Source organism: Hyperolius riggenbachi, chromosome 4, assembly GCF_040937935.1.
Source record: "Hyperolius riggenbachi isolate aHypRig1 chromosome 4, aHypRig1.pri, whole genome shotgun sequence".
Lineage (NCBI taxonomy): Eukaryota > Metazoa > Chordata > Amphibia > Anura > Hyperoliidae > Hyperolius > Hyperolius riggenbachi.
The window spans coordinates 25,175,275-25,194,713 of NC_090649.1; the positions used below are offsets into that span (position 1 = coordinate 25,175,275).

At 47.3% G+C, this 19,439-nt stretch overlaps 29 non-coding genes across 29 annotated transcripts; all 29 read left to right on the forward strand.

Moving 5' to 3' along the window:
• Nucleotides 1-647: 647 nt before the first annotated feature.
• On the forward strand, nt 648-720 carry TRNAA-AGC (transfer RNA alanine (anticodon AGC)). Its single transcript has one exon. It is a non-coding gene; the product is annotated as a tRNA-Ala (tRNA).
• A 106-nt stretch (nt 721-826) lies between these two features.
• Nucleotides 827-925, forward strand: TRNAY-GUA (transfer RNA tyrosine (anticodon GUA)). Its single transcript has 2 exons — nt 827-863; nt 890-925. It is a non-coding gene; the product is annotated as a tRNA-Tyr (tRNA).
• Nucleotides 926-2,173: 1,248 nt separating this feature from the next.
• Nucleotides 2,174-2,246, forward strand: TRNAA-AGC (transfer RNA alanine (anticodon AGC)). The gene has a single exon. It is a non-coding gene; the product is annotated as a tRNA-Ala (tRNA).
• A 106-nt stretch (nt 2,247-2,352) lies between these two features.
• TRNAY-GUA (transfer RNA tyrosine (anticodon GUA)) lies at nt 2,353-2,451 on the forward strand. The gene is made up of 2 exons: nt 2,353-2,389; nt 2,416-2,451. It is a non-coding gene; the product is annotated as a tRNA-Tyr (tRNA).
• A 918-nt stretch (nt 2,452-3,369) lies between these two features.
• TRNAY-GUA (transfer RNA tyrosine (anticodon GUA)) lies at nt 3,370-3,468 on the forward strand. Its single transcript has 2 exons — nt 3,370-3,406; nt 3,433-3,468. It is a non-coding gene; the product is annotated as a tRNA-Tyr (tRNA).
• Nucleotides 3,469-5,223: 1,755 nt separating this feature from the next.
• Nucleotides 5,224-5,296, forward strand: TRNAA-AGC (transfer RNA alanine (anticodon AGC)). Its single transcript has one exon. It is a non-coding gene; the product is annotated as a tRNA-Ala (tRNA).
• A 106-nt stretch (nt 5,297-5,402) lies between these two features.
• On the forward strand, nt 5,403-5,501 carry TRNAY-GUA (transfer RNA tyrosine (anticodon GUA)). Its single transcript has 2 exons — nt 5,403-5,439; nt 5,466-5,501. It is a non-coding gene; the product is annotated as a tRNA-Tyr (tRNA).
• A 738-nt stretch (nt 5,502-6,239) lies between these two features.
• On the forward strand, nt 6,240-6,312 carry TRNAA-AGC (transfer RNA alanine (anticodon AGC)). Its single transcript has one exon. It is a non-coding gene; the product is annotated as a tRNA-Ala (tRNA).
• Nucleotides 6,313-6,418: 106 nt separating this feature from the next.
• TRNAY-GUA (transfer RNA tyrosine (anticodon GUA)) lies at nt 6,419-6,517 on the forward strand. The gene is made up of 2 exons: nt 6,419-6,455; nt 6,482-6,517. It is a non-coding gene; the product is annotated as a tRNA-Tyr (tRNA).
• A 739-nt stretch (nt 6,518-7,256) lies between these two features.
• Nucleotides 7,257-7,329, forward strand: TRNAA-AGC (transfer RNA alanine (anticodon AGC)). Its single transcript has one exon. It is a non-coding gene; the product is annotated as a tRNA-Ala (tRNA).
• A 106-nt stretch (nt 7,330-7,435) lies between these two features.
• On the forward strand, nt 7,436-7,534 carry TRNAY-GUA (transfer RNA tyrosine (anticodon GUA)). The gene is made up of 2 exons: nt 7,436-7,472; nt 7,499-7,534. It is a non-coding gene; the product is annotated as a tRNA-Tyr (tRNA).
• A 739-nt stretch (nt 7,535-8,273) lies between these two features.
• Nucleotides 8,274-8,346, forward strand: TRNAA-AGC (transfer RNA alanine (anticodon AGC)). The gene has a single exon. It is a non-coding gene; the product is annotated as a tRNA-Ala (tRNA).
• A 106-nt stretch (nt 8,347-8,452) lies between these two features.
• On the forward strand, nt 8,453-8,551 carry TRNAY-GUA (transfer RNA tyrosine (anticodon GUA)). Its single transcript has 2 exons — nt 8,453-8,489; nt 8,516-8,551. It is a non-coding gene; the product is annotated as a tRNA-Tyr (tRNA).
• A 739-nt stretch (nt 8,552-9,290) lies between these two features.
• Nucleotides 9,291-9,363, forward strand: TRNAA-AGC (transfer RNA alanine (anticodon AGC)). Its single transcript has one exon. It is a non-coding gene; the product is annotated as a tRNA-Ala (tRNA).
• Nucleotides 9,364-9,469: 106 nt separating this feature from the next.
• On the forward strand, nt 9,470-9,568 carry TRNAY-GUA (transfer RNA tyrosine (anticodon GUA)). The gene is made up of 2 exons: nt 9,470-9,506; nt 9,533-9,568. It is a non-coding gene; the product is annotated as a tRNA-Tyr (tRNA).
• A 739-nt stretch (nt 9,569-10,307) lies between these two features.
• On the forward strand, nt 10,308-10,380 carry TRNAA-AGC (transfer RNA alanine (anticodon AGC)). The gene has a single exon. It is a non-coding gene; the product is annotated as a tRNA-Ala (tRNA).
• A 106-nt stretch (nt 10,381-10,486) lies between these two features.
• On the forward strand, nt 10,487-10,585 carry TRNAY-GUA (transfer RNA tyrosine (anticodon GUA)). The gene is made up of 2 exons: nt 10,487-10,523; nt 10,550-10,585. It is a non-coding gene; the product is annotated as a tRNA-Tyr (tRNA).
• Nucleotides 10,586-12,426: 1,841 nt separating this feature from the next.
• On the forward strand, nt 12,427-12,525 carry TRNAY-GUA (transfer RNA tyrosine (anticodon GUA)). Its single transcript has 2 exons — nt 12,427-12,463; nt 12,490-12,525. It is a non-coding gene; the product is annotated as a tRNA-Tyr (tRNA).
• Nucleotides 12,526-14,280: 1,755 nt separating this feature from the next.
• Nucleotides 14,281-14,353, forward strand: TRNAA-AGC (transfer RNA alanine (anticodon AGC)). The gene has a single exon. It is a non-coding gene; the product is annotated as a tRNA-Ala (tRNA).
• Nucleotides 14,354-14,459: 106 nt separating this feature from the next.
• Nucleotides 14,460-14,558, forward strand: TRNAY-GUA (transfer RNA tyrosine (anticodon GUA)). The gene is made up of 2 exons: nt 14,460-14,496; nt 14,523-14,558. It is a non-coding gene; the product is annotated as a tRNA-Tyr (tRNA).
• A 739-nt stretch (nt 14,559-15,297) lies between these two features.
• On the forward strand, nt 15,298-15,370 carry TRNAA-AGC (transfer RNA alanine (anticodon AGC)). Its single transcript has one exon. It is a non-coding gene; the product is annotated as a tRNA-Ala (tRNA).
• A 106-nt stretch (nt 15,371-15,476) lies between these two features.
• TRNAY-GUA (transfer RNA tyrosine (anticodon GUA)) lies at nt 15,477-15,575 on the forward strand. Its single transcript has 2 exons — nt 15,477-15,513; nt 15,540-15,575. It is a non-coding gene; the product is annotated as a tRNA-Tyr (tRNA).
• A 739-nt stretch (nt 15,576-16,314) lies between these two features.
• Nucleotides 16,315-16,387, forward strand: TRNAA-AGC (transfer RNA alanine (anticodon AGC)). The gene has a single exon. It is a non-coding gene; the product is annotated as a tRNA-Ala (tRNA).
• Nucleotides 16,388-16,493: 106 nt separating this feature from the next.
• Nucleotides 16,494-16,592, forward strand: TRNAY-GUA (transfer RNA tyrosine (anticodon GUA)). Its single transcript has 2 exons — nt 16,494-16,530; nt 16,557-16,592. It is a non-coding gene; the product is annotated as a tRNA-Tyr (tRNA).
• Nucleotides 16,593-17,330: 738 nt separating this feature from the next.
• On the forward strand, nt 17,331-17,403 carry TRNAA-AGC (transfer RNA alanine (anticodon AGC)). The gene has a single exon. It is a non-coding gene; the product is annotated as a tRNA-Ala (tRNA).
• Nucleotides 17,404-17,509: 106 nt separating this feature from the next.
• On the forward strand, nt 17,510-17,608 carry TRNAY-GUA (transfer RNA tyrosine (anticodon GUA)). Its single transcript has 2 exons — nt 17,510-17,546; nt 17,573-17,608. It is a non-coding gene; the product is annotated as a tRNA-Tyr (tRNA).
• Nucleotides 17,609-18,347: 739 nt separating this feature from the next.
• Nucleotides 18,348-18,420, forward strand: TRNAA-AGC (transfer RNA alanine (anticodon AGC)). The gene has a single exon. It is a non-coding gene; the product is annotated as a tRNA-Ala (tRNA).
• Nucleotides 18,421-18,526: 106 nt separating this feature from the next.
• Nucleotides 18,527-18,625, forward strand: TRNAY-GUA (transfer RNA tyrosine (anticodon GUA)). Its single transcript has 2 exons — nt 18,527-18,563; nt 18,590-18,625. It is a non-coding gene; the product is annotated as a tRNA-Tyr (tRNA).
• A 739-nt stretch (nt 18,626-19,364) lies between these two features.
• TRNAA-AGC (transfer RNA alanine (anticodon AGC)) lies at nt 19,365-19,437 on the forward strand. Its single transcript has one exon. It is a non-coding gene; the product is annotated as a tRNA-Ala (tRNA).
• The last annotated feature ends 2 nt before the right edge of the window (nt 19,438-19,439 follow it).

Sequence of the window (19,439 nt, forward strand, 5' to 3'; positions counted from 1 at the left end):
GCTTTAGTGGAAAACGGCCCACATCTCTGGCAAACCATTTTTGGGCTTCTACCTGCCAGGGTAATTACCTATTACTGTTACCCTGACTCAATTAAAAAAGGGGAGTCGGGCAGCTTGCTAGAAAGAGTTACAGAGTTCAGCTGGGTAGGGTTGAGGATCAAAGGCCAAAAAAGACTCTTGTGGGGTATCCTTTCATAGCTCAGTGGCCATCAAGTTCCCCCTTTTTAGCCTCACTGCACCTCAGTCCAGAGCACAAAAAAAAGCAACAAGGGCAAGAGTGCTTTCTCCCACTTTCCATTCCATCTACTAGGTCATTGGAGAAGAACTAAAGTCAGTAGCGACCCTTATTGGCAGCAGCCCACTACTTTGTTTGAAGACAAAGTGCTTTGTATTTGACTTAATACCTCTAGCGACCCGTTTTGTCTGCTTCCACTTTTGGGAGTCTGATTACTTTTTACCGGTTGTATCACACCTTTCTAAAATTCCTACTTTTTGTTGACCCCTTGCTCAACACTCTGTGAAGACAAAAGAAATGTTGTAAAATACACAGTCCTCCATTCCAATGAAACTGTGTGGCGTTCCATCGTTAACTCTGACATCGCAGTTCCGCTCATCCGCCCGCGTCTCTTGCGCAGATGTCTATAGATGGGGGATTAGCTCAAATGGTAGAGCGCTCGCTTAGCATGCGAGAGGTAGCGGGATCGATGCCCGCATCCTCCACACACATGCTTTTCCATCTTGAACCCCAGAGACAAACACTCATTTTCTGCACCTTCCGCTCGCTAGGAATGAGGATCAAAGGCTGGCAAAACCTTAGCTGGGGTATCCTTCGATAGCTCAGCTGGTAGAGCGGAGGACTGTAGATTGACAAAATGTTGAGAAAACTGTAATCCTTAGGTCGCTGGTTCGATTCCGGCTCGAAGGAACTTTTACGTCACGTTGATAACACACCGTCTTTCTTGTTGACCCTTTCCCGTTTGCATCCCATGATACAACAGCGTCTTCCTTACTCCACCGCTTTAGTGGAAAATGGCCCACATCTCTGGCAAACCATTTTTGGGCTTCTACCTGCCAGGGTAATTACCTATTACTGTTACCCTGACTCAATTAACCACCCTGGCGTTCTACTAAGATCGCCAGGGCGGCTGCATGAGGGTTTTTTGTAAATAAAAAAAAAACTATTTCATGCAGCCAACTTGCCCACTAGATGGCGCTCCGGAGGCGTTCTTCTGATCGCCTCCGGCGGCCAAAATTAACACGGAAGGCCGCAATGAGCAGCCTTCCGAGTTTGGCTTCTCCTGTCGCCATGGCGACGAGCAGAGTGACGTCATGGACGTCAGCCGACGTCCTGACGTCCGCCGCCTCCGATCCAGCCCTTAGCGCTGGCCGGAACTATTTGTTCCGGCTGCGCAGGGCTCAGGCGGCTGGGGGGACCCTCTTTCGCCGCTGCTCGCGGCGGATCGCCGCAGAGCGGTGGCGATCGGGCAGCACACGCGGCTTGCAAAGTGCCGGCTGCGTGTGCTGCTCTTTATTTCATCAAAATCGGCCCAGCAGGGCCTGAGCGGCAGCCATCGGCGGTGATGGACGAGCTGAGCTCGTCCATACCGCTAAGATGGTTAAAAAAGGGGAGTCGGGCAGCTTGCTAGAAAGAGTTACAGAGTTCAGCTGGGTAGGGTTGAGGATCAAAGGCCAAAAAAGACTCTTGTGGGGTATCCTTTCATAGCTCAGTGGCCATCAAGTTCCCCCTTTTTAGCCTCACTGCACCTCAGTCCAGAGCACACAAAAAAAGCAACAAGGGCAAGAGTGCTTTCTCCCACTTTCCATTCCATCTACTAGGTCATTGGAGAAGAACTAAAGTCAGTAGCGACCCTTATTGGCAGCAGCCCACTACTTTGTTTGAAGACAAAGTGCTTTGTATTTGACTTAATACCTCTAGCGACCCGTTTTGTCTGCTTCCACTTTTGGGAGTCTGATTACTTTTTACCGGTTGTATCACACCTTTCTAAAATTCCTACTTTTTGTTGACCCCTTGCTCAACACTCTGTGAAGACAAAAGAAATGTTGTAAAATACACAGTCCTCCATTCCAATGAAACTGTGTGGCGTTCCATCGTTAACTCTGACATCGCAGTTCCGCTCATCCGCCCGCGTCTCTTGCGCAGATGTGTATAGATGGGGGATTAGCTCAAATGGTAGAGCACTCGCTTAGCATGCGAGAGGTAGCGGGATCGATGCCCGCATCCTCCACACACATGCTTTTCCATCTTGAACCCCAGAGACAAACACTCATTTTCTGCACCTTCCGCTCGCTAGGAATGAGGATCAAAGGCTGGCAAAACCTTAGCTGGGGTATCCTTCGATAGCTCAGCTGGTAGAGCGGAGGACTGTAGATTGACAAAATGTTGAGAAAACTGTAATCCTTAGGTTGCTGGTTCGATTCCGGCTCGAAGGAACTTTTACGTCACGTTGATAACACACCGTCTTTCTTGTTGACCCTTTCCCGTTTGCATCCCATGATACAACAGCGTCTTCCTTACTCCACCGCTTTAGTGGAAAACGGCCCACATCTCTGGCAAACCATTTTTGGGCTTCTACCTGCCAGGGTAATTACCTATTACTAGTACCCTGACTCAATTAAAAAAGGGGAGTCGGGCAGCTTGCTAGAAAGAGTTACAGAGTTCAGCTGGGTAGGGTTGAGGATCAAAGGCCAAAAAAGACTCTTGTGGGGTATCCTTTCATAGCTCAGTGGCCATCAAGTTCCCCCTTTTTAGCCTCACTGCACCTCAGTCCAGAGCACACAAAAAAAGCAACAAGGGCAAGAGTGCTATCTCCCACTTTCCATTTCATCTACTAGGGCATTGGAGAAGAACTAAAGTCAGTAGCGACCCTTATTGGCAGCAGCCCACTACTTTGTTTGAAGACAAAGTGCTTTGTATTTGACTTAATACCTCTAGCGACCCGTTTTGTCTGCTTCCACTTTTGGGAGTCTGATTACTTTTTACCGGTTGTATCACACCTTTCTAAAATTCCTACTTTTTGTTGACCCCTTGCTCAACACTCTGTGAAGACAAAAGAAATGTTGTAAAATACACAGTCCTCCATTCCAATGAAACTGTGTGGCGTTCCATCGTTAACTCTGACATCGCAGTTCCGCTCATCCGCCCGCGTCTCTTGCGCAGATGTGTATAGATGGGGTATTAGCTCAAATGGTAGAGCGCTCGCTTAGCATGCGAGAGGTAGCGGGATCGATGCCCGCATCCTCCACACACATGCTTTTCCATCTTGAACCCCAGAGACAAACACTCATTTTCTGCACCTTCCGCTCGCTAGGAATGAGGATCAAAGGCTGGCAAAACCTTAGCTGGGGTATCCTTCGATAGCTCAGCTGGTAGAGCGGAGGACTGTAGATTGACAAAATGTTGAGAAAACTGTAATCCTTAGGTCGCTGGTTCGATTCCGGCTCGAAGGAACTTTTACGTCACGTTGATAACACACCGTCTTTCTTGTTGACCCTTTCCCGTTTGCATCCCATGATACAACAGCGTCTTCCTTACTCCACCGCTTTAGTGGAAAACAGCCCACATCTCTGGCAAACCATTTTTGGGCTTCTACCTGCCAGGGTAATTACCTATTACTGTTACCCTGACTCAATTAAAAAAGGGGAGTCGGGCAGCTTGCTAGAAAGAGTTACAGAGTTCAGCTGGGTAGGGTTGAGGATCAAAGGCCAAAAAAGACTCTTGTGGGGTATCCTTTCATAGCTCAGTGGCCATCAAGTTCCCCCTTTTTAGCCTCACTGCACCTCAGTCCAGAGCACAAAAAAAAGCAACAAGGGCAAGAGTGCTTTCTCCCACTTTCCATTCCATCTACTAGGTCATTGGAGAAGAACTAAAGTCAGTAGCGACCCTTATTGGCAGCAGCCCACTACTTTGTTTGAAGACAAAGTGCTTTGTATTTGACTTAATACCTCTAGCGACCCGTTTTGTCTGCTTCCACTTTTGGGAGTCTGATTACTTTTTACCGGTTGTATCACACCTTTCTAAAATTCCTACTTTTTGTTGACCCCTTGCTCAACACTCTGTGAAGACAAAAGAAATGTTGTAAAATACACAGTCCTCCATTCCAATGAAACTGTGTGGCGTTCCATCGTTAACTCTGACATCGCAGTTCCGCTCATCCGCCCGCGTCTCTTGCGCAGATGTGTATAGATGGGGGATTAGCTCAAATGGTAGAGCGCTCGCTTAGCATGCGAGAGGTAGCGGGATTGATGCCCGCATCCTCCACACACATGCTTTTCCATCTTGAACCCCAGAGACAAACACTCATTTTCTGCACCTTCCGCTCGCTAGGAATGAGGATCAAAGGCTGGCAAAACCTTAGCTGGGGTATCCTTCGATAGCTCAGCTGGTAGATCGGAGGACTGTAGATTGACAAAATGTTGAGAAAACTGTAATCCTTAGGTCGCTGGTTCGATTCCGGCTCGAAGGAACTTTTACGTCACGTTGATAACACACCGTCTTTCTTGTTGACCCTTTCCCGTTTGCATCCCATGATACAACAGCGTCTTCCTTACTCCACCGCTTTAGTGGAAAACGGCCCACATCTCTGGCAAACCATTTTTGGGCTTCTACCTGCCAGGGTAATTACCTATTACTGTTACCCTGACTCAATTAAAAAAGGGGAGTCGGGCAGCTTGCTAGAAAGAGTTACAGAGTTCAGCTGGGTAGGGTTGAGGATCAAAGGCCAAAAAAGACTCTTGTGGGGTATCCTTTCATAGCTCAGTGGCCATCAAGTTCCCCCTTTTTAGCCTCACTGCACCTCAGTCCAGAGCACACAAAAAAAGCAACAAGGGCAAGAGTGCTATCTCCCACTTTCCATTCCATCTACTAGGTCATTGGAGAAGAACTAAAGTCAGTAGCGACCCTTATTGGCAGCAGCCCACTACTTTGTTTGAAGACAAAGTGCTTTGTATTTGACTTAATACCTCTAGCGACCCGTTTTGTCTGCTTCCACTTTTGGGAGTCTGATTACTTTTTACCGGTTGTATCACACCTTTCTAAAATTCCTACTTTTTGTTGACCCCTTGCTCAACACTCTGTGAAGACAAAAGAAATGTTGTAAAATACACAGTCCTCCATTCCAATGAAACTGTGTGGCGTTCCATCGTTAACTCTGACATCGCAGTTCCGCTCATCCGCCCGCGTCTCTTGCGCAGATGTGTATAGATGGGGGATTAGCTCAAATGGTAGAGCGCTCGCTTAGCATGCGAGAGGTAGCGGGATCGATGCCCGCATCCTCCACACACATTCTTTTCCATCTTGAACCCCAGAGACAAACACTCATTTTCTGCACCTTCCGCTCGCTAGGAATGAGGATCAAAGGCTGGCAAAACCGTAGCTGGGGTATCCTTCGATAGCTCAGCTGGTAGAGCGGAGGACTGTAGATTGACAAAATGTTGAGAAAACTGTAATCCTTAGGTCGCTGGTTCGATTCCGGCTCGAAGGAACTTTTACGTCACGTTGATAACACACCGTCTTTCTTGTTGACCCTTTCCCGTTTGCATCCCATGATACAACAGCGTCTTCCTTACTCCACCGCTTTAGTGGAAAACGGCCCACATCTCTGGCAAACCATTTTTGGGCTTCTACCTGCCAGGGTAATTACCTATTACTGTTACCCTGACTCAATTAAAAAAGGGGAGTCGGGCAGCTTGCTAGAAAGAGTTACAGAGTTCAGCTGGGTAGGGTTGAGGATCAAAGGCCAAAAAAGACTCTTGTGGGGTATCCTTTCATAGCTCAGTGGCCATCAAGTTCCCCCTTTTTAGCCTCACTGCACCTCAGTCCAGAGCACAAAAAAAAGCAACAAGGGCAAGAGTGCTATCTCCCACTTTCCATTCCATCTACTAGGTCATTGGAGAAGAACTAAAGTCAGTAGCGACCCTTATTGGCAGCAGCCCACTACTTTGTTTGAAGACAAAGTGCTTTGTATTTGACTTAATACCTCTAGCGACCCGTTTTGTCTGCTTCCACTTTTGGGAGTCTGATTACTTTTTACCGGTTGTATCACACCTTTCTAAAATTCCTACTTTTTGTTGACCCCTTGCTCAACACTCTGTGAAGACAAAAGAAATGTTGTAAAATACACAGTCCTCCATTCCAATGAAACTGTGTGGCGTTCCATCGTTAACTCTGACATCGCAGTTCCGCTCATCCGCCCGCGTCTCTTGCGCAGATGTGTATAGATGGGGGATTAGCTCAAATGGTAGAGCGCTCGCTTAGCATGCGAGAGGTAGCGGGATCGATGCCCGCATCCTCCACACACATGCTTTTCCATCTTGAACCCCAGAGACAAACACTCATTTTCTGCACCTTCCGCTCGCTAGGAATGAGGATCAAAGGCTGGCAAAACCTTAGCTGGAGTATCCTTCGATAGCTCAGCTGGTAGAGCGGAGGACTGTAGATTGACAAAATGTTGAGAAAACTGTAATCCTTAGGTCGCTGGTTCGATTCCGGCTCGAAGGAACTTTTACGTCACGTTGATAACACACCGTCTTTCTTGTTGACCCTTTCCCGTTTGCATCCCATGATACAACAGCGTCTTCCTTACTCCACCGCTTTAGTGGAAAACGGCCCACATCTCTGGCAAACCATTTTTGGGCTTCTACCTGCCAGGGTAATTACCTATTACTGTTACCCTGACTCAATTAAAAAAGGGGAGTCGGGCAGCTTGCTAGAAAGAGTTACAGAGTTCAGCTGGGTAGGGTTGAGGATCAAAGGCCAAAAAAGACTCTTGTGGGGTATCCTTTCATAGCTCAGTGGCAATCAAGTTCCCCCTTTTTAGCCTCACTGCACCTCAGTCCAGAGCACACAAAAAAAGCAACAAGGGCAAGAGTGCTATCTCCCACTTTCCATTTCATCTACTAGGGCATTGGAGAAGAACTAAAGTCAGTAGCGACCCTTATTGGCAGCAGCCCACTACTTTGTTTGAAGACAAAGTGCTTTGTATTTGACTTAATACCTCTAGCGACCCGTTTTGTCTGCTTCCACTTTTGGGAGTCTGATTACTTTTTACCGGTTGTATCACACCTTTCTAAAATTCCTACTTTTTGTTGACCCCTTGCTCAACACTCTGTGAAGACAAAAGAAATGTTGTAAAATACACAGTCCTCCATTCCAATGAAACTGTGTGGCGTTCCATCGTTAACTCTGACATCGCAGTTCCGCTCATCCGCCCGCGTCTCTTGCGCAGATGTGTATAGATGGGGGATTAGCTCAAATGGTAGAGCGCTTGCTTAGCATGCGAGAGGTAGCGGGATCGATGCCCGCATCCTCCACACACATGCTTTTCCATCTTGAACCCCAGAGACAAACACTCATTTTCTGCACCTTCCGCTCGCTAGGAATGAGGATCAAAGGCTGGCAAAACCTTAGCTGGGGTATCCTTCGATAGCTCAGCTGGTAGAGCGGAGGACTGTAGATTGACAAAATGTTGAGAAAACTGTAATCCTTAGGTCGCTGGTTCGATTCCGGCTCGAAGGAACTTTTACGTCACGTTGATAACACACCGTCTTTCTTGTTGACCCTTTCCCGTTTGCATCCCATGATACAACAGCGTCTTCCTTACTCCACCGCTTTAGTGGAAAACGGCCCACATCTCTGGCAAACCATTTTTGGGCTTCTACCTGCCAGGGTAATTACCTATTACTGTTACCCTGACTCAATTAAAAAAGGGGAGTCGGGCAGCTTGCTAGAAAGAGTTACAGAGTTCAGCTGGGTAGGGTTGAGGATCAAAGGCCAAAAAAGACTCTTGTGGGGTATCCTTTCATAGCTCAGTGGCCATCAAGTTCCCCCTTTTTAGCCTCACTGCACCTCAGTCCAGAGCACAAAAAAAAAGCAACAAGGGCAAGAGTGCTATCTCCCACTTTCCATTTCATCTACTAGGGCATTGGAGAAGAACTAAAGTCAGTAGCGACCCTTATTGGCAGCAGCCCACTACTTTGTTTGAAGACAAAGTGCTTTGTATTTGACTTAATACCTCTAGCGACCCGTTTTGTCTGCTTCCACTTTTGGGAGTCTGATTACTTTTTACCGGTTGTATCACACCTTTCTAAAATTCCTACTTTTTGTTGACCCCTTGCTCAACACTCTGTGAAGACAAAAGAAATGTTGTAAAATACACAGTCCTCCATTCCAATGAAACTGTGTGGCGTTCCATCGTTAACTCTGACATCGCAATTCCGCTCATCCGCCCGCGTCTCTTGCGCAGATGTGTATAGATGGGGGATTAGCTCAAATGGTAGAGCGCTCGCTTAGCATGTGAGAGGTAGCGGGATCGATGCCCGCATCCTCCACACACATGCTTTTCCATCTTGAACCCCAGAGACAAACACTCATTTTCTGCACCTTCCGCTCGCTAGGAATGAGGATCAAAGGCTGGCAAAACCTTAGCTGGGGTATCCTTCGATAGCTCAGCTGGTAGAGCGGAGGACTGTAGATTGACAAAATGTTGAGAAAACTGTAATCCTTAGGTCGCTGGTTCGATTCCGGCTCGAAGGAACTTTTACGTCACGTTGATAACACACCGTCTTTCTTGTTGACCCTTTCCCGTTTGCATCCCATGATACAACAGCGTCTTCCTTACTCCACCGCTTTAGTGGAAAACGGCCCACATCTCTGGCAAACCATTTTTGGGCTTCTACCTGCCAGGGTAATTACCTATTACTGTTACCCTGACTCAATTAAAAAAGGGGAGTCGGGCAGCTTGCTAGAAAGAGTTACAGAGTTCAGCTGGGTAGGGTTGAGGATCAAAGGCCAAAAAAGACTCTTGTGGGGTATCCTTTCATAGCTCAGTGGCCATCAAGTTCCCCCTTTTTAGCCTCACTGCACCTCAGTCCAGAGCACAAAAAAAAAGCAACAAGGGCAAGAGTGCTTTCTCCCACTTTCCATTCCATCTACTAGGTCATTGGAGAAGAACTAAAGTCAGTAGCGACCCTTATTGGCAGCAGCCCACTACTTTGTTTGAAGACAAAGTGCTTTGTATTTGACTTAATACCTCTAGCGACCCGTTTTGTCTGCTTCCACTTTTGGGAGTCTGATTACTTTTTACCGGTTGTATCACACCTTTCTAAAATTCCTACTTTTTGTTGACCCCTTGCTCAACACTCTGTGAAGACAAAAGAAATGTTGTAAAATACACAGTCCTCCATTCCAATGAAACTGTGTGGCGTTCCATCGTTAACTCTGACATCGCAGTTCCGCTCATCCGCCCGCGTCTCTTGCGCAGATGTGTATAGATGGGGGATTAGCTCAAATGGTAGAGCGCTCGCTTAGCATGCGAGAGGTAGCGGGATCGATGCCCGCATCCTCCACACACATGCTTTTCCATCTTGAACCCAAGAGACAAACACTCATTTTCTGCACCTTCCGCTCGCTAGGAATGAGGATCAAAGGCTGGCAAAACCTTAGCTGGGGTATCCTTCGATAGCTCAGCTGGTAGAGCGGAGGACTGTAGATTGACAAAATGTTGAGAAAACTGTAATCCTTAGGTCGCTGGTTCGATTCCGGCTCGAAGGAACTTTTACGTCACGTTGATAACACACCGTCTTTCTTGTTGACCCTTTCCCGTTTGCATCCCATGATACAACAGCGTCTTCCTTACTCCACCGCTTTAGTGGAAAACGGCCCACATCTCTGGCAAACCATTTTTGGGCTTCTACCTGCCAGGGTAATTACCTATTACTGTTACCCTGACTCAATTAAAAAAGGGGAGTCGGGCAGCTTGCTAGAAAGAGTTACAGAGTTCAGCTGGGTAGGGTTGAGGATCAAAGGCCAAAAAAGACTCTTGTGGGGTATCCTTTCATAGCTCAGTGGCCATCAAGTTCCCCCTTTTTAGCCTCACTGCACCTCAGTCCAGAGCACAAAAAAAAAGCAACAAGGGCAAGAGTGCTATCTCCCACTTTCCATTCCATCTACTAGGTCATTGGAGAAGAACTAAAGTCAGTAGCGACCCTTATTGGCAGCAGCCCACTACTTTGTTTGAAGACAAAGTGCTTTGTATTTGACTTAATACCTCTAGCGACCCGTTTTGTCTGCTTCCACTTTTGGGAGTCTGATTACTTTTTACCGGTTGTATCACACCTTTCTAAAATTCCTACTTTTTGTTGACCCCTTGCTCAACACTCTGTGAAGACAAAAGAAATGTTGTAAAATACACAGTCCTCCATTCCAATGAAACTGTGTGGCGTTCCATCGTTAACTCTGACATCGCAGTTCCGCTCATCCGCCCGCGTCTCTTGCGCAGATGTGTATAGATGGGGGATTAGCTCAAATGGTAGAGCGCTCGCTTAGCATGCGAGAGGTAGCGGGATCGATGCCCGCATCCTCCACACACATGCTTTTCCATCTTGAACCCCAGAGACAAACACTCATTTTCTGCACCTTCCGCTCGCTAGGAATGAGGATCAAAGGCTGGCAAAACCTTAGCTGGGGTATCTTTCGATAGCTCAGCTGGTAGAGCGGAGGACTGTAGATTGACAAAATGTTGAGAAAACTGTAATCCTTAGGTCGCTGGTTCGATTCCGGCTCGAAGGAACTTTTACGTCACGTTGATAACACACCGTCTTTCTTGTTGACCCTTTCCCGTTTGCATCCCATGATACAACAGCGTCTTCCTTACTCCACCGCTTTAGTGGAAAACGGCCCACATCTCTGGCAAACCATTTTTGGGCTTCTACCTGCCAGGGTAATTACCTATTACTGTTACCCTGACTCAATTAAAAAAGGGGAGTCGGGCAGCTTGCTAGAAAGAGTTACAGAGTTCAGCTGGGTAGGGTTGAGGATCAAAGGCCAAAAAAGACTCTTGTGGGGTATCCTTTCATAGCTCAGTGGCCATCAAGTTCCCCCTTTTTAGCCTCACTGCACCTCAGTCCAGAGCACAAAAAAAAAGCAACAAGGGCAAGAGTGCTATCTCCCACTTTCCATTTCATCTACTAGGGCATTGGAGAAGAACTAAAGTCAGTAGCGACTGTCAGGCATGGACTCACCCCCACCGCCAGCGGTAGTGCGAACGCCGCGCTCGCGGCTGACGTCATCGGGACCCCGAACTTCCGGTCTGTCCCGGCGGCATCCTCCTCCGCTCAGCGTACCACCAGGAGCATGTCTCAGCAGGGCAGGGCAACGCGCGCACGCACGGAGCGTCACGCCCTTTATGCCCTGAGGAGGAAAATCACATGAGCAGGCTGCCGGGACAGTTGCCGCCTCCTTCCTGACATCATCGGGGGGGGTGGAGTTTGCTGAAGTGACAGTCTGCATTTAAGCAGCAGACTGTCAGTATTCTGTGTCCGCTGTAGCGATCACACCTGTGTTAGCTCTCGGATCCACAGTATACTTATATATTGGTACTGCCAATATATAAGTACTGGAAGAAACATACCAATGTGATTTATCTGTGCCTTTGACCTTTTTGCTCGTTCTTGACCTTGCTCTTGCCTAATCCTCTTGTACTTTTGCCAATCTGATCTCCTGTTGCCGACCTTGCTGTACCTCTCGTTTTCGCCTCTGATCTGTGATACTGTACCTTGATATTCCGATCTCCTGTTGCCGAACCCCGGCTTGTTATTAGACTCCGTCCTAGCCTCCTGACTCTGTACCTTGCTTTATTGATACTCTGTTGCCGAATTTTGCTTGTTTCACTATCCTCCTCCAGCGGGCCCTTGCCGCTGGACGGAAGTTACCGCTAGCAGTGTGTCTCGCCACTGCGTAGTGCCTATTACTGTTGCACCAATCACTATACACCTTGAGTGGGCAGGGGTTAGTTTATATATCGGATTGTCGGTGAGACTGCAGCTCACCCATAATCAGATATACGTCTGTGTGCCGGTGATACTGCAGATTACCGGTAATCAGACACTCTCTGCGTCCACCTATCGTCACAGATCGTGACAGCGACCCTTATTGGCAGCAGCCCACTACTTTGTTTGAAGACAAAGTGCTTTGTATTTGACTTAATACCTCTAGCGACCCGTTTTGTCTGCTTCCACTTTTGGGAGTCTGATTACTTTTTACCGGTTGTATCACACCTTTCTAAAATTCCTACTTTTTGTTGACCCCTTGCTCAACACTCTGTGAAGACAAAAGAAATGTTGTAAAATACACAGTCCTCCATTCCAATGAAACTGTGTGGCGTTCCATCGTTAACTCTGACATCGCAGTTCCGCTCATCCGCCCGCGTCTCTTGCGCAGATGTGTATAGATGGGGGATTAGTTCAAATGGTAGAGCGCTCGCTTAGCATGCGAGAGGTAGCGGGATTGATGCCCGCATCCTCCACACACATGCTTTTCCATCTTGAACCCCAGAGACAAACACTCATTTTCTGCACCTTCCGCTCGCTAGGAATGAGGATCAAAGGCTGGCAAAACCTTAGCTGGGGTATCCTTCGATAGCTCAGCTGGTAGAGCGGAGGACTGTAGATTGACAAAATGTTGAGAAAACTGTAATCCTTAGGTCGCTGGTTCGATTCCGGCTCGAAGGAACTTTTACGTCACGTTGATAACACACCGTCTTTCTTGTTGACCCTTTCCCGTTTGCATCCCATGATACAACAGCGTCTTCCTTACTCCACCGCTTTAGTGGAAAACAGCCCACATCTCTGGCAAACCATTTTTGGGCTTCTACCTGCCAGGGTAATTACCTATTACTGTTACCCTGACTCAATTAAAAAAGGGGAGTCGGGCAGCTTGCTAGAAAGAGTTACAGAGTTCAGCTGGGTAGGGTTGAGGATCAAAGGCCAAAAAAGACTCTTGTGGGGTATCCTTTCATAGCTCAGTGGCCATCAAGTTCCCCCTTTTTAGCCTCACTGCACCTCAGTCCAGAGCACAAAAAAAAGCAACAAGGGCAAGAGTGCTTTCTCCCACTTTCCATTCCATCTACTAGGTCATTGGAGAAGAACTAAAGTCAGTAGCGACCCTTATTGGCAGCAGCCCACTACTTTGTTTGAAGACAAAGTGCTTTGTATTTGACTTAATACCTCTAGCGACCCGTTTTGTCTGCTTCCACTTTTGGGAGTCTGATTACTTTTTACCGGTTGTATCACACCTTTCTAAAATTCCTACTTTTTGTTGACCCCTTGCTCAACACTCTGTGAAGACAAAAGAAATGTTGTAAAATACACAGTCCTCCATTCCAATGAAACTGTGTGGCGTTCCATCGTTAACTCTGACATCGCAGTTCCGCTCATCCGCCCGCGTCTCTTGCGCAGATGTGTATAGATGGGGGATTAGCTCAAATGGTAGAGCGCTCGCTTAGCATGCGAGAGGTAGCGGGATTGATGCCCGCATCCTCCACACACATGCTTTTCCATCTTGAACCCCAGAGACAAACACTCATTTTCTGCACCTTCCGCTCGCTAGGAATGAGGATCAAAGGCTGGCAAAACCTTAGCTGGGGTATCCTTCGATAGCTCAGCTGGTAGATCGGAGGACTGTAGATTGACAAAATGTTGAGAAAACTGTAATCCTTAGGTCGCTGGTTCGATTCCGGCTCGAAGGAACTTTTACGTCACGTTGATAACACACCGTCTTTCTTGTTGACCCTTTCCCGTTTGCATCCCATGATACAACAGCGTCTTCCTTACTCCACCGCTTTAGTGGAAAACGGCCCACATCTCTGGCAAACCATTTTTGGGCTTCTACCTGCCAGGGTAATTACCTATTACTGTTACCCTGACTCAATTAAAAAAGGGGAGTCGGGCAGCTTGCTAGAAAGAGTTACAGAGTTCAGCTGGGTAGGGTTGAGGATCAAAGGCCAAAAAAGACTCTTGTGGGGTATCCTTTCATAGCTCAGTGGCCATCAAGTTCCCCCTTTTTAGCCTCACTGCACCTCAGTCCAGAGCACACAAAAAAAGCAACAAGGGCAAGAGTGCTATCTCCCACTTTCCATTCCATCTACTAGGTCATTGGAGAAGAACTAAAGTCAGTAGCGACCCTTATTGGCAGCAGCCCACTACTTTGTTTGAAGACAAAGTGCTTTGTATTTGACTTAATACCTCTAGCGACCCGTTTTGTCTGCTTCCACTTTTGGGAGTCTGATTACTTTTTACCGGTTGTATCACACCTTTCTAAAATTCCTACTTTTTGTTGACCCCTTGCTCAACACTCTGTGAAGACAAAAGAAATGTTGTAAAATACACAGTCCTCCATTCCAATGAAACTGTGTGGCGTTCCATCGTTAACTCTGACATCGCAGTTCCGCTCATCCGCCCGCGTCTCTTGCGCAGATGTGTATAGATGGGGGATTAGCTCAAATGGTAGAGCGCTCGCTTAGCATGCGAGAGGTAGCGGGATCGATGCCCGCATCCTCCACACACATGCTTTTCCATCTTGAACCCCAGAGACAAACACTCATTTTCTGCACCTTCCGCTCGCTAGGAATGAGGATCAAAGGCTGGCAAAACCGTAGCTGGGGTATCCTTCGATAGCTCAGCTGGTAGAGCGGAGGACTGTAGATTGACAAAATGTTGAGAAAACTGTAATCCTTAGGTCGCTGGTTCGATTCCGGCTCGAAGGAACTTTTACGTCACGTTGATAACACACCGTCTTTCTTGTTGACCCTTTCCCGTTTGCATCCCATGATACAACAGCGTCTTCCTTACTCCACCGCTTTAGTGGAAAACGGCCCACATCTCTGGCAAACCATTTTTGGGCTTCTACCTGCCAGGGTAATTACCTATTACTGTTACCCTGACTCAATTAAAAAAGGGGAGTCGGGCAGCTTGCTAGAAAGAGTTACAGAGTTCAGCTGGGTAGGGTTGAGGATCAAAGGCCAAAAAAGACTCTTGTGGGGTATCCTTTCATAGCTCAGTGGCAATCAAGTTCCCCCTTTTTAGCCTCACTGCACCTCAGTCCAGAGCACACAAAAAAAGCAACAAGGGCAAGAGTGCTATCTCCCACTTTCCATTTCATCTACTAGGGCATTGGAGAAGAACTAAAGTCAGTAGCGACCCTTATTGGCAGCAGCCCACTACTTTGTTTGAAGACAAAGTGCTTTGTATTTGACTTAATACCTCTAGCGACCCGTTTTGTCTGCTTCCACTTTTGGGAGTCTGATTACTTTTTACCGGTTGTATCACACCTTTCTAAAATTCCTACTTTTTGTTGACCCCTTGCTCAACACTCTGTGAAGACAAAAGAAATGTTGTAAAATACACAGTCCTCCATTCCAATGAAACTGTGTGGCGTTCCATCGTTAACTCTGACATCGCAGTTCCGCTCATCCGCCCGCGTCTCTTGCGCAGATGTGTATAGATGGGGGATTAGCTCAAATGGTAGAGCGCTTGCTTAGCATGCGAGAGGTAGCGGGATCGATGCCCGCATCCTCCACACACATGCTTTTCCATCTTGAACCCCAGAGACAAACACTCATTTTCTGCACCTTCCGCTCGCTAGGAATGAGGATCAAAGGCTGGCAAAACCTTAGCTGGGGTATCCTTCGATAGCTCAGCTGGTAGAGCGGAGGACTGTAGATTGACAAAATGTTGAGAAAACTGTAATCCTTAGGTCGCTGGTTCGATTCCGGCTCGAAGGAACTTTTACGTCACGTTGATAACACACCGTCTTTCTTGTTGACCCTTTCCCGTTTGCATCCCATGATACAACAGCGTCTTCCTTACTCCACCGCTTTAGTGGAAAACGGCCCACATCTCTGGCAAACCATTTTTGGGCTTCTACCTGCCAGGGTAATTACCTATTACTGTTACCCTGACTCAATTAAAAAAGGGGAGTCGGGCAGCTTGCTAGAAAGAGTTACAGAGTTCAGCTGGGTAGGGTTGAGGATCAAAGGCCAAAAAAGACTCTTGTGGGGTATCCTTTCATAGCTCAGTGGCCATCAAGTTCCCCCTTTTTAGCCTCACTGCACCTCAGTCCAGAGCACAAAAAAAAAGCAACAAGGGCAAGAGTGCTATCTCCCACTTTCCATTTCATCTACTAGGGCATTGGAGAAGAACTAAAGTCAGTAGCGACCCTTATTGGCAGCAGCCCACTACTTTGTTTGAAGACAAAGTGCTTTGTATTTGACTTAATACCTCTAGCGACCCGTTTTGTCTGCTTCCACTTTTGGGAGTCTGATTACTTTTTACCGGTTGTATCACACCTTTCTAAAATTCCTACTTTTTGTTGACCCCTTGCTCAACACTCTGTGAAGACAAAAGAAATGTTGTAAAATACACAGTCCTCCATTCCAATGAAACTGTGTGGCGTTCCATCGTTAACTCTGACATCGCAATTCCGCTCATCCGCCCGCGTCTCTTGCGCAGATGTGTATAGATGGGGGATTAGCTCAAATGGTAGAGCGCTCGCTTAGCATGTGAGAGGTAGCGGGATCGATGCCCGCATCCTCCACACACATGCTTTTCCATCTTGAACCCCAGAGACAAACACTCATTTTCTGCACCTTCCGCTCGCTAGGAATGAGGATCAAAGGCTGGCAAAACCTTAGCTGGGGTATCCTTCGATAGCTCAGCTGGTAGAGCGGAGGACTGTAGATTGACAAAATGTTGAGAAAACTGTAATCCTTAGGTCGCTGGTTCGATTCCGGCTCGAAGGAACTTTTACGTCACGTTGATAACACACCGTCTTTCTTGTTGACCCTTTCCCGTTTGCATCCCATGATACAACAGCGTCTTCCTTACTCCACCGCTTTAGTGGAAAACGGCCCACATCTCTGGCAAACCATTTTTGGGCTTCTACCTGCCAGGGTAATTACCTATTACTGTTACCCTGACTCAATTAAAAAAGGGGAGTCGGGCAGCTTGCTAGAAAGAGTTACAGAGTTCAGCTGGGTAGGGTTGAGGATCAAAGGCCAAAAAAGACTCTTGTGGGGTATCCTTTCATAGCTCAGTGGCCATCAAGTTCCCCCTTTTTAGCCTCACTGCACCTCAGTCCAGAGCACAAAAAAAAGCAACAAGGGCAAGAGTGCTATCTCCCACTTTCCATTCCATCTACTAGGTCATTGGAGAAGAACTAAAGTCAGTAGCGACCCTTATTGGCAGCAGCCCACTACTTTGTTTGAAGACAAAGTGCTTTGTATTTGACTTAATACCTCTAGCGACCCGTTTTGTCTGCTTCCACTTTTGGGAGTCTGATTACTTTTTACCGGTTGTATCACACCTTTCTAAAATTCCTACTTTTTGTTGACCCCTTGCTCAACACTCTGTGAAGACAAAAGAAATGTTGTAAAATACACAGTCCTCCATTCCAATGAAACTGTGTGGCGTTCCATCGTTAACTCTGACATCGCAGTTCCGCTCATCCGCCCGCGTCTCTTGCGCAGATGTGTATAGATGGGGGATTAGCTCAAATGGTAGAGCGCTCGCTTAGCATGCGAGAGGTAGCGGGATCGATGCCCGCATCCTCCACACACATGCTTTTCCATCTTGAACCCCAGAGACAAACACTCATTTTCTGCACCTTCCGCTCGCTAGGAATGAGGATCAAAGGCTGGCAAAACCTTAGCTGGAGTATCCTTCGATAGCTCAGCTGGTAGAGCGGAGGACTGTAGATTGACAAAATGTTGAGAAAACTGTAATCCTTAGGTCGCTGGTTCGATTCCGGCTCGAAGGAACTTTTACGTCACGTTGATAACACACCGTCTTTCTTGTTGACCCTTTCCCGTTTGCATCCCATGATACAACAGCGTCTTCCTTACTCCACCGCTTTAGTGGAAAACGGCCCACATCTCTGGCAAACCATTTTTGGGCTTCTACCTGCCAGGGTAATTACCTATTACTGTTACCCTGACTCAATTAAAAAAGGGGAGTCGGGCAGCTTGCTAGAAAGAGTTACAGAGTTCAGCTGGGTAGGGTTGAGGATCAAAGGCCAAAAAAGACTCTTGTGGGGTATCCTTTCATAGCTCAGTGGCAATCAAGTTCCCCCTTTTTAGCCTCACTGCACCTCAGTCCAGAGCACACAAAAAAAGCAACAAGGGCAAGAGTGCTATCTCCCACTTTCCATTTCATCTACTAGGGCATTGGAGAAGAACTAAAGTCAGTAGCGACCCTTATTGGCAGCAGCCCACTACTTTGTTTGAAGACAAAGTGCTTTGTATTTGACTTAATACCTCTAGCGACCCGTTTTGTCTGCTTCCACTTTTGGGAGTCTGATTACTTTTTACCGGTTGTATCACACCTTTCTAAAATTCCTACTTTTTGTTGACCCCTTGCTCAACACTCTGTGAAGACAAAAGAAATGTTGTAAAATACACAGTCCTCCATTCCAATGAAACTGTGTGGCGTTCCATCGTTAACTCTGACATCGCAGTTCCGCTCATCCGCCCGCGTCTCTTGCGCAGATGTGTATAGATGGGGGATTAGCTCAAATGGTAGAGCGCTTGCTTAGCATGCGAGAGGTAGCGGGATCGATGCCCGCATCCTCCACACACATGCTTTTCCATCTTGAACCCCAGAGACAAACACTCATTTTCTGCACCTTCCGCTCGCTAGGAATGAGGATCAAAGGCTGGCAAAACCTTAGCTGGGGTATCCTTCGATAGCTCAGCTGGTAGAGCGGAGGACTGTAGATTGACAAAATGTTGAGAAAACTGTAATCCTTAGGTCGCTGGTTCGATTCCGGCTCGAAGGAACTTTTACGTCACGTTGATAACACACCGTCTTTCTTGTTGACCCTTTCCCGTTTGCATCCCATGATACAACAGCGTCTTCCTTACTCCACCGCTTTAGTGGAAAACGGCCCACATCTCTGGCAAACCATTTTTGGGCTTCTACCTGCCAGGGTAATTACCTATTACTGTTACCCTGACTCAATTAAAAAAGGGGAGTCGGGCAGCTTGCTAGAAAGAGTTACAGAGTTCAGCTGGGTAGGGTTGAGGATCAAAGGCCAAAAAAGACTCTTGTGGGGTATCCTTTCATAGCTCAGTGGCCATCAAGTTCCCCCTTTTTAGCCTCACTGCACCTCAGTCCAGAGCACAAAAAAAAAGCAACAAGGGCAAGAGTGCTATCTCCCACTTTCCATTTCATCTACTAGGGCATTGGAGAAGAACTAAAGTCAGTAGCGACCCTTATTGGCAGCAGCCCACTACTTTGTTTGAAGACAAAGTGCTTTGTATTTGACTTAATACCTCTAGCGACCCGTTTTGTCTGCTTCCACTTTTGGGAGTCTGATTACTTTTTACCGGTTGTATCACACCTTTCTAAAATTCCTACTTTTTGTTGACCCCTTGCTCAACACTCTGTGAAGACAAAAGAAATGTTGTAAAATACACAGTCCTCCATTCCAATGAAACTGTGTGGCGTTCCATCGTTAACTCTGACATCGCAATTCCGCTCATCCGCCCGCGTCTCTTGCGCAGATGTGTATAGATGGGGGATTAGCTCAAATGGTAGAGCGCTCGCTTAGCATGTGAGAGGTAGCGGGATCGATGCCCGCATCCTCCACA